The sequence below is a fragment of the Mauremys mutica genome, chromosome 3, assembly GCF_020497125.1.
Source record: "Mauremys mutica isolate MM-2020 ecotype Southern chromosome 3, ASM2049712v1, whole genome shotgun sequence".
Classification (NCBI taxonomy): domain Eukaryota; kingdom Metazoa; phylum Chordata; order Testudines; family Geoemydidae; genus Mauremys; species Mauremys mutica.
This window is the reverse complement of record NC_059074.1, coordinates 126,264,919-126,282,345: the sequence shown is the minus strand read 5'-3', so window position 1 is coordinate 126,282,345 and position 17,427 is coordinate 126,264,919. Positions and strand designations below refer to the sequence as shown.

Below are 17,427 nucleotides of genomic sequence, written 5' to 3'. Positions count from 1 at the left end.
AGAGTCAGAAGACATTTTGAATGAAGTCAACTGGCTTTAGAAAGCAGCAAACTTCTCACCCACAAGGAGATAACAACAGGCTGAGAAACAAGTTATTCCAGATGTATTGTATATCCTGTGCACACATGAAATACCGCCCAGAAATGTACAGTGCGCTTCAGTTCCTATCTGCATGGGCCTGCTTCTGATACACATACAATAAATAGCACCTTACTTCCCATCGACTTAGGTGGCTACCTCTTGTGGAGGAAGATGCCACTCAAGGTGAGTAAAGGGTATCAGAATCTGGTCCTCTGGGAGAAGTCTTTTTGCATTAGACACACCTGTTTCTCTGCACCACGTTTTCCATCTCTTCTTTTGCTGGTGTCCATCATGTTGATTCATTTAAGTCTCACACTGTAGCCTTAAAAGGTTGTGAGATACGTGCACAATCAACGGGCCAAGTCTCCATTCAGCTTCTATTATTGCTCATGACTATGGCTGTCCGTCCCCTATAGCAATGACTCCTCTCGCACTGCAGGTATGGTTCATACATATCATCCCTTATGCCTTTCAGTCCTCTGTATGATAGTTCAGATGACACACCCCTCCCAGACTTCTATACGGAAATACATCAGACTCCCAATCTGTCACTATGTTAATTTGTGCAGCATTTAGTATTGTTATTAATAAAGGGCAATTATGGTTAAAATGCATATTTCTGCTCTCTCACTTAGTGTAAAACTCAAATAACCCAAAGGAATTATTCCAGATTTCCCTTGATGTAACAAAAATCAAAATCTGGCCCAGAAGCTCTATGTTAGAAACAACACTTCCTTACTCTGCAGACTGTGTGTACACCAACTTTTCTGACAATAATATATTTTATTCCAATCCTGATAGCTTTGCAGAGCCCAATGGAGAGAGACTGAATTGGATTTTTCTGACTCATGCATCTTACAATGCTTGTAATATTTATCAGCTTCTTCATAATTAACAGAATTGTTAAAGATTCTGCAACAGGAACTTAGCTACTAGTGGTGTCAGAGCAAGAAAGACTCCAGCTGGACTTTTACATCCAAGGTGGAGTTTGTGGGGCTGGCAGTTAGAAAAAGGCCATCTTTTTACTTGCCGACAGAGCAAAATTGTTATTGAGCCACTAGCCATGGTAACTCACAATGCCATTTGTAAAGCCAGGTCATGAAGTATAATTGCATTTTTATCATCATTATTGTGTTCAAGACTTTACAGAACATAGAGGAAGATCTATTCCCTGCTTCCAGAAGCTTACACATTCTCAGGGAGACAATTCAGTTCAAACACATAGCACTTCAGCCCTGATTAAGTCCCCTTTGCACCACTCTAGCAGCATGGAGGGAATTTAAAGCATCCACAGTTCAGATATATTGTGGTGTGGGGAAGAAGGTGGAGCCAGCATGTGATGCACTCCAGCAGTCCTGGGCCACCACTAGGGGACCATTGCAGTTGGCATAATTTAGGTCAGCCCCACAGATGTTCTTACTTGCATGAGGGCCAGTTTGGCTCTCAGGAAGGCGAGATAAATGAAGGCGGCTGACCTTTGCCTCCCTCCTCAGCTTTGCTGACCGTAAATTTACAGATGATGGTCTAAACTCAAAGCAGATTCTTAATCCGTATTCCTGTGGTTCATGTTGCAACCACGGATGGTATAATGCAGCTGCAGTTGTGGGTGGGCTGGTAGCGTTTCCATGGAGGATTGGCTCTGCAACATAAGCAGAACAGGTAGTTGCCCAGGGCAGCAAAACATTAGGAACAGCAAAGTGACAGTTTGTTGAATGAGTAACTGCAGGTCCAGAAAGCTGGGATATTTTCCAGCAGAGTGGCAGACGTCTGTGCTGGCCACTGTATCTCCATGCATCACTGCTCAGACCAAAGGAACAGTGCTGACCATTAGTGATCACAGCAGAAACAAGAACAATAAATATGGAGAAGGGTCTGATTCACTGTACTTTATAATGTTTACGGCAGTGCTAGGGTAACAGAAAAATCAACAACATAGAAGCTAATCTTATTTTTTCAGCTGCTTAAAAATTAGATCACCCTCCTCCTCCAGCCCCACCATACTCCTTTTCTCTGAATAGCTGCACATATAAGCCGTGGGTGCTATTTAAATAAAGTTACTTTATTTCAGAGAGGTTTCCAAACCTCAAAGTTCAGACCTGGATTTAGATCCAAACTTCTCCTGAGTTCAGATCCAGTTCATTCCGCTCATTAGAGGCAGAAGACAAGCAGAGGCTTCTGATGTAAACTTTCCCAAAGTTCAGGTATATTTAGAACTGGATTATTTTATTTGGGCCCATCTCCACTTTATTGATAATGCTGTTGGTGGTTCAGTAGGTGGCACTCTTCCTTCTGAGTCACTGACCCAGCATAGAGCTAGAGGTTATTAGGCTACAGAAAGTGATATCTTTGAGATGATAGGCAAAAATCAAGGACCAGACAATTAATAAGGGTGTTTTAAAGTCCAGGCCAGGGGTAGGCAACCTATGACACGCGTGCCGAAGGCAGCACGCAAGCTGATTTTCAATGGCACTCACACTTCAAATGGCATTGGATTAGGGCCAGACTCCTCCTTATATTCACTGGTAAGAGAGGAGAATCGGGCCCTGAGAGTTTACCTATCTGGCCCAAATGCAGTGAGATATGTGTACTGTAGTAAGGACGTCTTCTGTGCACTCCCAGTCAGGTCTTTGAAAAAATTAACAAAGCTACTGCCTCCGGAGAATCCACTGCAGAGCCCAATGCATGCTAAGAAATCATGGTAAGACTTTTTTTTCAAGTAACCATAAAATGTGCTTACCTGCATGGAGAAATCTCCAAGACAGAGTGCATGCCCCTTGCTACAATCTACCACAGGAGTTAGTGGTGTACAGGATGCTGTGTCCTTTGGTGCTACAATAATATAAAGATTTACTGCTAGTAGTGTGTTTGGAGTGGCAACTGGTATCTGTATTTATTGAGCCTGATTCCCTCCTGCCTTGCATCTTGTGTATTCATTCGCACTGGTGCAAAGTGGGTGTAAAATGCTGTCAGAGAAGAATGGAAAGGGGTAAATAACAACACAAGGTGCAAGACTAGAGAATCAGGTCTCCTGTGTTTATTCATGGGGATATATGAATAAATTGTCTGCAAAGTAAAATCCTTCAGGAAGAGAATATCAATGTAATTGGCTTCTGAGCTTGATTTGTGTACTGATGCCCTGTGAATTTTGATGGCACTCAAATCAATTGATGATTTGAAAGGGTGTTACTGATTATATAACAGTGGAGTAATGGACAACAAAGACTGGGCATGTTGCTCCCAAGGGTGTACATGCTGAATAGCATTCTGGTTATGGTGGATAAGCTTTGTCAAATAAGGAAGATTGTGCAGCATTTCCTGGAGGTGGTTAGACTCTGCATTTGTCTAACCTTCTTGGAAATTCATTCTGCAGTTAGACCCCTCAGCTGGGAATACTTTGTCCCCAATTCCTCTGACACTTGGGGTATGGCTACACTGGCGATTTGCAGCGCTGGAAAGCCTCCACCAGCGCTGCAATTAGTAAGTGGCCACACCTGCAAGGCACTTCCAGCGCTGCAACTCCCTGGCTGCAGCGCTGGCCGAACACCCCTCTCGGCATGGGGAATAAGGATTCCAGCGCTGGTGCTGCAGCGCTGGTCATCAAGTGTGGCCACACACCAGCGCTGTGATTGGCCTCCAGGGTATAAGGATGTATCCCAGAATGCCTGTTCAGCCACTCTGCTCATCAGGTCAGACTCTACTTCCCTGGCCTCAGGTGACCCGCCCTTTAAATGCCCCGGGAATTTTAAAAATCCCCTTCCTGTTTGCTCAGCCAGGTATGGAATGCAATCAGTGAATCTTTACAGGTGACCATGCCTCCACGTGGCAAACGAGCCCCAGCATGGAGCAATGGCGAGCTGATGGACCTCATCAGTGTTTGGGGGGAGGAATCTGTGCAGGCACAGCTGCGCTCTAGCCGTAAGAATTATGATACCTTTGCCCAGGTATCGAGAGCCATGATGGAAAGGGGCCATGAGCGTGACGCGGTGCAGTGCAGGGTAAAAGTAAAGGAGCTGCGGAGTGCCTATTGCAAAGCACGCGAGGGAAACCGCAGATCCGGCAGTGCCCCCACGACCTGCCGCTTTTACAAGGAGCTGGATGCGATTTATGGGGGTGACCCCTCTGTAAATCCAAGGACCACGATGGACAGTTCAGAGCCGGTAGAGGAGGGGGAGGGGGAGGGGGAGGCAGACAGTGAGGCTACTGTGGTGGGGGAAGCCAGCCCGGAGGAGGCATGCAGTCAGGAGCTCTTCTCAAGCCAGGAGGAAGCTAGCCAGTCGCAGCCCCTGGAACTTGGTGCAGAAGAATCACAGGAGCAGGTCCCAGGTAAGCAGCTTTTATTGCAATGCAAAGGTTTGGGGAGATTCGGGGGGATGGTATGGCTGCATGCCTGCATGCCTAGACATGGAATATCCCATTGATGTGGTCTATCACGTCGCAGTAATCTGCCTCTGTAATCTCTTCAAAAGTTTCTGCAAGAGCATAGGCAATTCGCGTGACCAAGTTTAAAGGGAGAGCCATTGTGGTCCCTGTCCCATTCAGGCTAACGCGTCCGCGCCACTGTTCCAGGACGGGTGGGGGAACCATGCTTGCACAGAGGCACGCTGCATAAGGACCCGGGCGGAATCCGCATTGTTGTAGGAAACCCTCCCTTGCTTCTTTGGTAACCCGCAGAAGGGAGATATCTTCCAGTATTAAGTCCTGTGGGAAATGGAGGGAGTGTTTCAGTGCTGGTTTCCCCAACTGCATAGCGCGGCAGGCAGGAACCCCAGGAACCCCAGGGTTAACAAAGCCCCGAAACAGGCAGTCTAGCCATGAAGCAAGAAGCACCCTGCTCGAGCAGACCGCGGAAGGAAAGCCCAGGGTTAATTCCTGAGGGAGATGGAGGTGCTGCGTTTAAGAAAGCACCCCCCCTGCTCGAGCAGACCGCGGAAGGAAAGCCCAGGGTTAATTCCTGAGGGAGATGGAGGTGCTGCGTTTAAGAAAGCACCCCCCCTGCTCGAGCAGACCGCGGAAGGAAAGCCCAGGGTTAATTCCTGAGGGAGATGGAGGTGCTGCGTTTAAGAAAGCACCCCCCCTGCTCGAGCAGACCGCGGAAGGAAAGCCCAGGGTTAATTCCTGAGGGAGATGGAGGTGCTGCGTTTAAGAAAGCACCCCCCCTGCTCGAGCAGACCGCGGAAGGAAAGCCCAGGGTTAATTCCTGAGGGAGATGGAGGTGCTGCGTTTAAGAAAGCACCCCCCCTGCTCGAGCAGACCGCGGAAGGAAAGCCCAGGGTTAATTCCTGAGGGAGATGGAGGTGCTGCGTTTAAGAAAGCACCCCCCTGCTCGAGCAGACCGCGGAAGGAAAGCCCAGGGTTAATTCCTGAGGGAGATGGAGGTGCTGCGTTTAAGAAAGCACCCCCCCTGCTCGAGCAGACCGCGGAAGGAAAGCCCAGGGTTAATTTCCATTACCATTTCTGGGAGGCTGTGAATTCTCGAGTAGTTGCTGAAATGTGTGAGGAATGCTTGTGAGACTTTAAAATAACTTCAGATTATACACAATGGAAGCTCTCTTAAATGTATCATTTGCTGTTTTTTTACAGTGACCTTGAGTAGTCCTGGGCCAGTCTTATCAGTGACTGAAAGAAAGCTGCAAAACCTGAGGAGGAAACCGAACAAGAGCAAAGAAGAACTGGTGAAGGCAGTTATGAACCAGTGTGCAACAGAGAATAAAAATGCGCAGGAATGGAGAGAAAAGATGCATCACTGGAGGCAAACAGAAAGCAGGAGAAAGGCGTTGACGCTGAAGAAAACCACGAGGCAGCTTATAAACCTCATTGCGCGCCAAACAGACTGTATGCAGTCAATGGTAGCAATGCAGGCAGAGCACTACCGTGCCAAACCCCCACCCTCCCAAACCTCTTTCCCCTATGCACCAATGTCAGCTCCAAGTCCCGTTCCCCAGCATCCAGGTTCTTACCTACACCATCACCAGCTGCCCCCGACACCTGTACGGTCACCTATGAGCCCAGAGAACTACGACCCTTACCCTCTGCACTCAACCCCCATCACCATGCAACAGTACAATCCTGAAGTGCACAGCACTCCTGGCAGTACATATGAGAAACTATGAATGTACAGTTCAACAACCAACCCCCCTGCCCGTGTACTTCATTTTTTTTAAATAAATGATTTCTTTGATTATGAATCAGTTTTTATTATTGCATAAACTGAAAGATAACAAACCCCAATGAAAACACAGGTAACAAACATCAAGGAAAACACAGGCACTGAAAAGCACTGTAACCAGTGCACGTCACTCCTGGTCAAGGCAAAAAAACATTACTGTTGGCTTTCAGCCTCAAATTTCTCCCTCAAGGCATCCCTAATCCTTGTTGCCCTGTGGTGGGCGTCTCTAGTAGCCCTGCTGTCTGGCTGTGCAAATTCAGCCTCCAGGACTTGCACCTCGTTGGTCCATGCCTGGCTGAATGCTTCACCCTTCCCTTCACAAATATTATGGAGGGTACAGCACGCGGATAGAACCGCGGGGATGCTGCTTTCCCCCAAATCTAGCTTCCCATAGAGACATCTCCAGCGAGCTTTTAAACGGCCAAAAGCACACTCCACAGTCATTCGGCATCGGCTCAGCCTGTAGTTGAAACGGTCCTGGCTCCTGTTCAGCTTCCCTGTATATGGTTTCATGAGCCAAGGCATTAATGGGTAAGCGGGGTCCCCAAGGATCACAATGGGCATTTCAACGTCCCTTACTGTGATCTTTCGGTCTGGGAAAAATGTACCTTCCTGCATCTTCCTGAACAGGCCACTGTTCCGAAAGATGCGTGCATCATGCACTTTTCCAGGCCAGCCTGTGTAAATATCAATGAAACGCCCACGGTGATCCACAAGCGCCTGGAGAACCATAGAGAAATACCCCTTGCGATTAATGTACTCGTAGGCTAGGTGGGGTGGTGCCAGAATAGGAATATGCGTCCCATCTATTGCTCCTCCACAGTTAGGGAAACCCATTTCTGAAAAGCCATCCACAATGTCCTGCACGTTCCCCACAGTCACGGTTCTCCTCAGCAGGATGCGATTAATGGCCCTGCAAACTTGCATCAACACGATTCCAACGGTCGACTTTCCCACCCCAAACTGGTTCCCGACCGACCGGTAGCTGTCTGGAGTTGCCAGCTTCCACATTGCAATAGCCACCCGCTTTTCCACCGTCAGGGCAGCTCTCAATCTTGTGTCCTTGCGCCGCAGGGTGGGGGCGAGCTCAGCACACAGTCCCATGAAAGTGGCTTTTCTCATACGAAAGTTCTGCAGCCACTGCTCGTCATCCCAGACTTCCATGACAATGTGATCCCACCACTCACTGCTTGTCTCACGAGCCCAAAAGCGGCGTTCCACGGTGCTGAGCATTTCCGTTACCGCCACAAGCAATTTCATGTCACCCGCTTTAGGAAAATCCATATCATCATCGGAATCCTCACTGTCACTTTGGAGCTGAAGGAGTAGCTCAACTGCCAAACGTGATGTGCTGGCGACAGTCAGCAGCAAATTCCTCAGCAGCTCAGGCTCCATTTCACAGCGTGCTGAACTCACAATGGCAAGAAACGTGGACGGCGAAACTGAGATTGCTGGGAAGTGAAGCGATGCACCACGGGGCGTTGGAACAGGAAGCGGAATGACCCACACACTTCCTTCCCCTTCCCACAATACTGAGCGCCAAAACGGCGCCAAAACGGGATGAGGTGCTCTGTGGGATAGCTGCCCACAATGCACCTCTCAGTACAGCGCTGGAAATGCTGCCAATGTGGCCACACTGCAGCGCTGGTAGCTGTCAGTGTGGCCACACTGCAGCGCTGGCCCTGCACAGCTGGATGACCAGCGCTGCAAACTACCAGCGCTGCAAACCGTAAGTGTAGCCATACCCTTGGCGATGCAACCAGCTCCACGCATTCTTAGAGGTGCCTCAAGCTGAGGTTTGAAGCACACTAATGGGAGCAGTGTGGTAAGCCACCATAAAACTGAGGACTTTAAGTCTCAAAGGCTGACAAGCTTCTTTCCTATCATCAGATTAACTAAGTAAAACCAAACCAAGTACATTTAGTGAAATTTGCTTTCTGAAGAGGTCAGCAATTCATATCCCCTCGGTGTACCCTACCAAAGCCTTTCTGTCACTCACTCACCTAATTTTAGTTGCTTGGATTTCATGGCTGCAATAGTGATGCTTCCTGGCTCTTAATACTGCTTAGCCTGCCTTGGCTCTTGGATTTACACTGGAAAGAGACCAGCAAAAATAATTTGCAACTTGCTTCAGAGCCAATAAACACAGTTGGCATTATTTTGCTGTGCCACTCTGGTTGTAAAACACAGATGGGCTTCCCTTTATTCCTTGGATTCTTTTTTTATTATGATTATTTCAGAAATGTCCAAGAATGTCAACTAACTCCTCTCAAACTGATACTTCAATGACATCTGGTGGTCAGGTCAATAAATTGTTCTCAGATGCTATGAACAATCAGAGTGGGGAATTGTCTTTTAAAGGGTAGGGGGTGTTTCCATTGCAAAAACCTTTTATTGCTTGTAGGTGCTTTATTGATTGACATTTTCGTTAAACCCAACATAAAAAATGTGTTAGATTTTACTTTGAGCGGCAGCGTCATAAAGCAAATGAGTCAGCACTTGGCTTCCCTCCACCACCATGGACATCTGGGGAAACAGATGTCACCCCATAAAACTGCCAAAGTAATTCATCTCTGTCACCAAGGGGAGTAAGCGGGTTACTTGGGATAGTTGCTGAGTGGTTGCCCATTAGAATGACTGACTCGTTCTGCTGTACCAGGGCAGTCAAAGCTTTTGGGCTATTGTGGACAAACAGTCTTACTGAAGGATCCCCAAACTGGCTCTGATGTTGATATATTGTGGAGTAGAATCCAGATCAGCATTCTGATTGTTACTGGAGTGTAGACCCTTTTGCAATCTCCTCTAATATAAAATACAATAAATGTACAACTTTCCTGTTCATAATCTTACCTATAATAAAAAAAACAGTCTAACCTGGGCGTGTGAGCCCCAGACTCTGAGTTGTAAGCCTGGCCAGTGAACTGTTGCAGATACCAGCTCAAGTAAGTGAATCAAATGTTGATGAATACACATATTACATACGTAAAAGCAATCAGGTTTAAGGCAAAAGCCCAAACGGGGCTAGGCATTAAAGAATAAAAACATTTCATATTTACTGTAAGTGGAGAATAATGGATACAGCTGAGAGAGAGAAATGAAATACATTGGAAAACATGTAGTAAGTGCTGAGAACCTTTCCAAAAGCAAAGTTATGCATGAGTGAGATGCATCTGTTGACACAGTAAATGAAAATGAGGAACGCTACACTGGGCTTCTGCGTTCAGATAACTGTTGACATATAACTGGAGACACTGATAAAATATTATTAAGGAAGGTTCAGAACAGACACAGGAAAACAGACTAATGCAATTTCCAGAGGAAAATGTAATAGAAATAAAAAAGAATACAGAAGCCACCTGGAGAAAAATGATGACTGTTACTGTCGTCACCAACTGTCCTTGTGCTCAAGGGGCAGTTCCTGTTAGCAGCTTTAAACCCCTGTTGCAAAGTGTGGCGTATGAGACCAATGCAAAGGTTAATTTGTAAGGCCAGCCGTTTTCAGAAGTCGCGAGAGAACAGCCAAAGAGTGGGTTTTCAGGGAAGTTGTCCTTATACGTTAGTTTGCATTTCACTGCTTGAGTTCACTTAATAACTTGCTGCCAGAGTTGTGAGGGTACTTTCTGGAATAAACCATCATTGGTGCAAGTGAGAGCAGAACCTAGAGCTGAAGGAGCAAGGCATTGCAAAACCTGTAGAGTTCTCTTATTACTTGTTCTGCTTCATCGCTCCACTTTCCTGCCCAGTTCTGGGAGGTCAAGAGGTCCTTTGAAATGTTGTGTTTGACTAATTGACCACATAACTTTGTGTTCAACTTCCTCAATTGTTTAGATATGGGCAGGAGGGGAGATTGACTCTTGTTAACTGGAACATGATGTCCGGATCAGGGAAGCTTCCCACACTGCTACCTTTAGAGAGACAAGTAGCTTGGAAGTGTCAGGCTGGTTGGTCTAGCAGCTCTTGAATAACATGGCTTTTGAAACAGAGCATTACAAGGAAAGGCCTGTATAGTACACACGTGTTTCTTTCATACCACCACAGGGTTGTTTTTCTGTTTTGGTTTGGGTTTTGGGGGGAAAAGTGTGTTTATTTTTTAACCTGCAAAAAGCAGCCAAACAATGCTAGGGGGTGTCTTTTTTTCTAACTCCACGATATTTGGTGTTTTTCTTAAGATCCCAGTTCCTGGAGTCACATGACTCAGCTTTCATTGTAAAAAACAAAGTTTCTAGCCCTCATAATTGTGAAGAAAAAGTGAACCATAAAGTTTCAAAAAGCCAGAAGGCACATAAACTCCAGCAATTATTAATGTTAAAACAAACAAACAAAAAAAAACCCTGCCTGGTCTGCCACATACTTCTTGTGTGACCTTGGGCATGTCTCTTAGCTTCTCTATGCCTCAGTTCCCCACCTGTAAAATGGGGATAAGAGCAATTCCCTACCTCACAATGGTGTTGTGACAATAAATAAATTAAAGATTGTGAAGTGCTTTGAGATCTACAAATGAAAAATGCTATACAAAAGCTAGGTGTCACTATTATTATTTATTAAACCAATCTCATGATTTCTGAATACTCTGGATTGGTAATACTGCCTGTGTTTTCATAAGGTGGGACAAAGCAGCCTAAATGCTTGAAGATAGCTTTAGTCAGCCAGGGAATGAAACCGCACAAATCTTTGTTCAGACTGATCCATTGTTGGAATGGTGCTACCAACTCAGCCTATATACCATGCACATCTCTTTACTAAACATCCATTAAACCCAAATGGTTTGATTTTTATTTGCACCCAAGGCATGATAGTTCATTAAAAAGAATATGTTTTTACATGGGCAGCTCAAACCCATTTCTGTGAGAGAAGAAAATAAGTCTACCAGAAAATGTAAAACCTTCAGGTGTGAGATAAACACAACCTAGCTAAGCTTCTTTAGGGAAAAAAAACAACCAACCAACCAAACAGTTAACTACCTTTTAGCTGGAGACTTCAATTTCAAGTAGGCAAACAAAGCTGGAGATAAGAAATTGCCTGCTTAAGATTTCTAAGTATCCAGCCATACGAAAATCAAGAACAAGTTCCACACACTATCTGGTGAAGATTATGCGTGACTAGGCACAGAGTACATAAACAAGAACAGCACTGGATTATATATAGTGCCTTTTAAACTCTGGGTGTCTTAAAAGCCTTGTAGGTAGTATCACTTCCCAAACGAGCTGCATTTAGTCAATCAGACCTATACTAAGAAAGGACATGAGTTGTGAGAGGTTTCCAACTTGCACACGCACCAGCAGGATACATTAAGTATGTGGAGCCTACTGACTTTTCCTACCATATTCCATTGTGAGAGTGGGCAAATCACAATCTTTTTGCCTCAGTTTGCCGTGAATAAAATGGGGATAATATTTCTTTTCTCCTATTCTTTGTCTGTCTTGTCTATTTAGATTGTAAATTCTTCAGAGCAAATAATGTTTCTTACAGTGTGTTTGTTCAGAGTCTGTCTCAATAGGGCCTTGATCTTGGCTAGGGCACCTAACCGCTACCATAATGCCCATAAGAAATAATAATACAGGCTAGAAAATAATGCATATGTCAAAAGATTGTGGGTTCCACTGATGGCACCACAGGTTGAAACCCCATTAAGCAAGGCAGTTGGGCACATGAACAGACTGGGGTTTGGCATGAGGGGAATTGCACAGTTTCAATCCTTCCTCCAGACTCAACTTGTTCAACCTATTTTAGTCAACCTCGCTCTATGCCCTAGAGTCCATCCCAAAGAAGGGGCAGAGGAGACATTGGTTCTCCTTTCTCCTTCCTCACAGACCTGCAGAGGTACATTGCAGGAAGCAGGCGGCACCATCCCAGGGAATGTTGTTGCTCGCACATTCTCTCTGAGACACTATCCCTCCCAGAGCTTCCCCAGGGGTAGGGCAGCAATGCAGGCCCGTGGTTACATACCACAATTTACGCATACATAAATTACTCCCTCCCTCACACAACCTTACAGGAGAGTTTAATCTTCTGGGCAGCTCTACCATGTGCAGTTAAGTCTCCTTTTATCTTTAACTAACACACATACTGCAAGAGCAGGCGATCATTTACGCTAGGAGTAATTCTGGATTGGCTATAACTGCAATTAATGGAAAGGGGAAAGGTTCTGAAAAAAACAGTAACCCTTTGGACTTACAACTCATGCAATCCCACTGACTTAATTTGGTTTCTAGGAGGTGTAAATCAGACAGGAAAATTGGCGTACATATTTATATAGTATGGGCCTGATCCTCAGCTGGTGTCAATCAGCCTTGCCCCATTGACTTCACTGAAACTGTACTAATTGACACCTGGAGGGATCTGCCCTGTATAGGAAAATAATCCTGAACTTTCCCACTCACAACAACAAACTTGCCACATCAGACTCGCTTAGTCCGGCCAGCAATACAGCTTCCTCTCGCTTGCTATGAATGGGAGTTAGGAGCATGCATCAAGTAGAAAATGCAGCCTACTGTGTTCAGTGACCTTCATCTCATTTAATCAGAGCACTAACTCATTGGATCTACCAGACACTGCCTTGCACAGTGTCCCAGTTCCCCTGGTGCTTGTGTGTGTTATAGGTAATTAATAACAACACATGACGGGGTGTGCACTGGAGTCTTAAGCACCAGAGATGTATTACACTACATAATGCAATGCGTGACCTGGAGTGTCTGAATGCATTTACTTGTGCAGTGAGGAGATAACTTGTATTCCAGTTCCCTGCAATCTAGCCTGAAACGTCTGCTGGATGGGAGATTTAGGTCAAGAAAAAAAATATGGATAATTTTTCTCTTGTGTTTCAATTTCTAAAGCATTGCTAACGTACTTTGTGAGTTACCAAGGATTGGCAGAGGTGATGTAATGCATAATCTCCATTAGCACTGTGAGCAATTAGGCAAGTAGGTGGTGTTGGAGGAGTCTGTTGCCTTGTCTTACATTTTTAAAAAAATGTATTTTCATTGTTCCATGGTGACTTTCCCATTAAACAGTTAGATTCAAATTCTGGCCAGATGCACACCCAATACAATCTGCTTTTAGCCGATGGGGTTGCATGGGGACTATTCTTGTCATAAATAAACGATTTCCTGCCTGCCTGCCTGCCTGACAAACTGATGTTACCCAGGTAATTTCTGCACATCATTAGAGGAGGTAGAACAACAGTTCTGAATAATGGTCCCATTTCTCTAGCACAACAGCCCCTTTTTCCCCAGACCTGAGTTATGCCCAGGTCTGGGCCCAGGAAACTTGGAGTAATAATATTGCACCAATACATAGCACCTTTGATGTAAAGTATCTACTTATAGCTCCTCTGAAATGCAGCCACCTTTGGGTGGGAAACCAGCAGTCAACTGTGGATTTGTGGGGAGGAATGGATGATTCTTTGGTCAAAGACATGGAGTAAATGCCTGCTCTTGTCAAAAGTATCTTGGTATCTTTCAGGTCCATAAAGGGCTGACAGGTTTTTAAGGGTTCACCTAAAAGCCCTGGACACAGTAAGATGTGTGGTACTGACCAGAGCTCACTGAAAAAATCTGAATTTTGATTTTTTGGTGAAAAAAGGGACAATTTTTTTCACAATACATTTTCCCATTTTTTCCACTTGTTCTAGTATTGCCTTCTATCATCTGACAGGCATTAACCATTGAATCCCTGACCCAGGTCAGGTGACTGGAGCCAAGAAATAAACTCATTCTGTCTTTCCAGCACTGGTGTGTGTCAGAAGCATGTTATATCACTCTGTCAGGATCTGAGCCTGTTGTTCTCCGGAACCTAAGTATTCCAAATCTCCCTCTGATAACTATGAAGCCAGGTCCTTCCAGTGGGCTGTCAACTCTCCTTTCCAGCACAGGGGAGTTTTAAAACTGTTATGAGTCATTTACCAAAAAAGAAATTGTTCCACACGCATTTTCACCTTTGTCTTCCTGATATACAGTTTTCTGCTCCCCATCTATATCCCGCTCTTGAAGAGACAGAAAAAGGCTTTTAAAACTTCCAAAACTGTTATTCTCTGCTTTCATCTGACAGCTCATTCCTCACCACTAAAATTTGTTTTTTGAAACTGGGCAAAGTGATATTTTGTGTGACTGAGTAAATGAATTCCAACCTTTCCTGCTGACCTCTCAATAGCTTAGTCAGTGGCCAATCAGATCACTGGATTTATACGGTCCGTTTTAGAAATGGAGTTGCTGTATTAAAGGATAAGCGTAGGAAGTATTATTTTAGCTCCAAATACGGAACACTGAGACACAGTAACGACCTGTTACCTTGAGCCATCTTTTGAAGTTTCATGGAACCATATGGATGATCATGCTGTTTTTGTAGCTCCTGAAGTAACATCTGGCTTTCATTTTCCTTAGTCCTCTCCTGATACACTTCTAAATCTAAGACTTCTGAGTCTTGGGAAGGCAGCTTTTACATTTTATATGCTTCATGACACTAAATAGATTTTCACAGAAAGTTTTTAGAGAAAAGGACAAGGTCATATGGGCCAGAGATCCCTTTGATAATTTGCCTTGCCTAGTTTTTACTTAAACTGACCCAGATGCTGAATGAGCAGATTTCCAGGTTCAAGTTTGCTTCCATACCTTGCTGACAAGTTGACTAACCCTGCTATTTGTTATGTTCAGTTTCTATGTTTATCAGCTCTTCACTCAAAGTTTATGAAAAAGATGTTCTGATGGGGGAGGATTAAAAAGAAGTAAAAATCCAGGGCCAGATTATCCACAGTATTATGCCAGTATTATGCTGGTGTGGCTCCTCAAGAATCACCTGTGTAAAACTGATGGAACTTAGTCAAGAATTTGTCTTTCAGAATAAGTAGGGAAGTGCCACTTCTCACAAAGGATAATATATGGAGTAAATTACCAGGGACATGATTGAAGCAAAGAGCCTAAATGAGTTCAAGAAATACCTAGATCTTTTCTGAAGGAAGGAATCTGTGAGGATAGAGAAAAAGACTTAGAACTTAAAAAAAAAAAAAAAGAAGACGGCGGCTAGTGTGCGACATGGCATTTTGTGTTCCTAAAATCCCTTTATGTTGGACCTTCTTCTAAATACATTAAAGTGATCCACTGGAAAATTACCCTTGCTCCAACTTTTTGTAATGGAAAGGTTTCTTGGGGAAACAATACTAGAAATGGGCCTGAACCAAACCCTAGATACTAATTCTACATCTGGATCTGAATCCAGAATTTGTCAAAGAATTGGACATTCAGATCCAGCATTTAGATACAGCCCATTAAATAAGTACAAGCTGTGAACTCAGATCTGAGGTCCAGATCAAGATTTGGGGTCATAACATGGGTTTTAATATATGTTCATCTCTAAAATATACTTACTCAATTACTTTTCAACATTTTCAAGCTGGATTTCGGAAAACAAGCACCAATCTCTCTGCAATGACATCTCTAGCTTTGTAAAATGTCATATTGTGACAGAATAGTCTATATATATATTGTAACTTAACAAGCCTCTCCATGTCACACAGCCACTCCATGACTGGAAACCTTGGTAGTCTATGCCCAGAAAAAAAATCAGAATAATAGGGTCTCCTGGGTTAGGACTGAGGTTTGTTAGCAAATCTGTATGGAGGAAGCTACCATAATGTCCACTATCACTTGGCTCAAACCAAGTGCTATCACTCCCTCAGATACATGAACATTATAATGCATTCCATTCTAAATAATCCCCTGCCCCTACCTATATATCTTACATTTTTATAATGCACCAATCCCTGTGCAAAATGCCCCCAATCTGATATATTTATTTATGCTGGGAACCACCTTCCTTCATAAATAGTCACATTGACTTGAATGCTATACTACATGAGCAAGAGTAGCAGAATCTGACCCAGCGTGTTTTTCTTTTTGTTCCTCTGGTGCAGAGAAGCATGAGTCAGTCCGCATAGGATTTTTTAAAGTGCATTGACAAATACATTTACAAAACACTTTGAAACAAATGGAGGTTAGCAATAATGAATTATTTCTGTCCCACAAAGCTGTTTTCTTTGTTCTGAGGTCTACAGCAAATATGCAGTATACCACAGATTTTTCTTTACTTCCTCCCCCAAAGATCTACAGATTTTCAGTGTCTCTAAATTGTTAGAGTCAATTTTACAGCCAGAAACCAGTTCACGTATTGACTGTCATCTATTGAATACAAGCAACTCCACATTGGACTTTCTGTGGGTGACAGTCCAAGAGGAGACAATAATGACTCACATTTACAAGAAAGAAATGGGAGAAAGCTACAAATCACCTTATTTCTAACCCATTAGGAATGTTGTCTCTGACACACCAGCTCTTGGATCAGATTTTCAGAAGAGCGCTGCTCCAGTTTAAACACTTAAATCAGATGTCTTTGTCCATTTTTAAACCATAAATTAAATTATGTTTTCCTATTGCAACCCATTGCCCCAAGTTGAAATCTGTTTCTCCTGGTCTTAGGATATATGTGTACTGCCAAAACACTTATCTTAATAACAGTAAGTCACCACAGGAATGCTGTACCTAAAATTTGAACTTTTAAAAAATGGAAAAGAATTGAAAATAAAAATAGTTAAAGCTCAGGATCAAGGGCCTGATTCAGCAAAACACTTAAATATGTGTTTAACTTTAAATACATGCTTAAGTCCCATTGATTTCAATCCCAAACACCGAGTATTTCATACCCTCAGAGTTAAATCCTGAGCTGCACTCCAGGTCCTTTGTGCTTCTCCAACAGCAGTGCAAAGGGGCAAGAAAGCCAGTGGTTCTTCCCAAATGGGGATTCTCCTGGCATGGGGGCATGCTAGGGTGGCACAGAGCTGGTATCTAGTCTACTGCTTTCCAACTCCCAGGATCCATTGCAGAGGGACATTCTGAGGGTGTGGCCTGAGTATACTGCCCTCCAGTGATCCCCAGTTGGTAGAGCAGTCCCTATGAGCATAGCCACATAGGAATTGTTTAAAGCAGCCTGAGCTGAGCTTTGAGACCTAGAACTGGTGATCTCCCCACACCCACCAGCTGTCCCTAGCATTTACAGAACATGTGGACTTAGGCTTCTGTATGCAAATGAGGAGGCACTCAGCTGGTGAGTCTGCATGGATACTGAGCAGTTCCCTTTCAAATCCTCTTTTCAGTTAATGCTGCGGGTTTTTTTCTCTTTCAAGTTCCATAGAA

At 44.2% G+C, this 17,427-nt stretch overlaps 1 protein-coding gene across 1 annotated transcript in view; it reads left to right on the top strand.

Moving 5' to 3' along the window:
* Positions 1-496: 496 nt before the first annotated feature.
* Positions 497-17,427, top strand: part of UNC93A (unc-93 homolog A) — a 55,562-nt gene continuing 38,631 nt past the window's right edge. The window contains exons 1-2 of the mRNA XM_045011240.1: positions 497-520; positions 2,701-2,779. The gene's annotated coding sequence lies outside the window, so the exon portion shown is untranslated. The remainder of the gene's footprint in view (positions 521-2,700; positions 2,780-17,427) is intronic.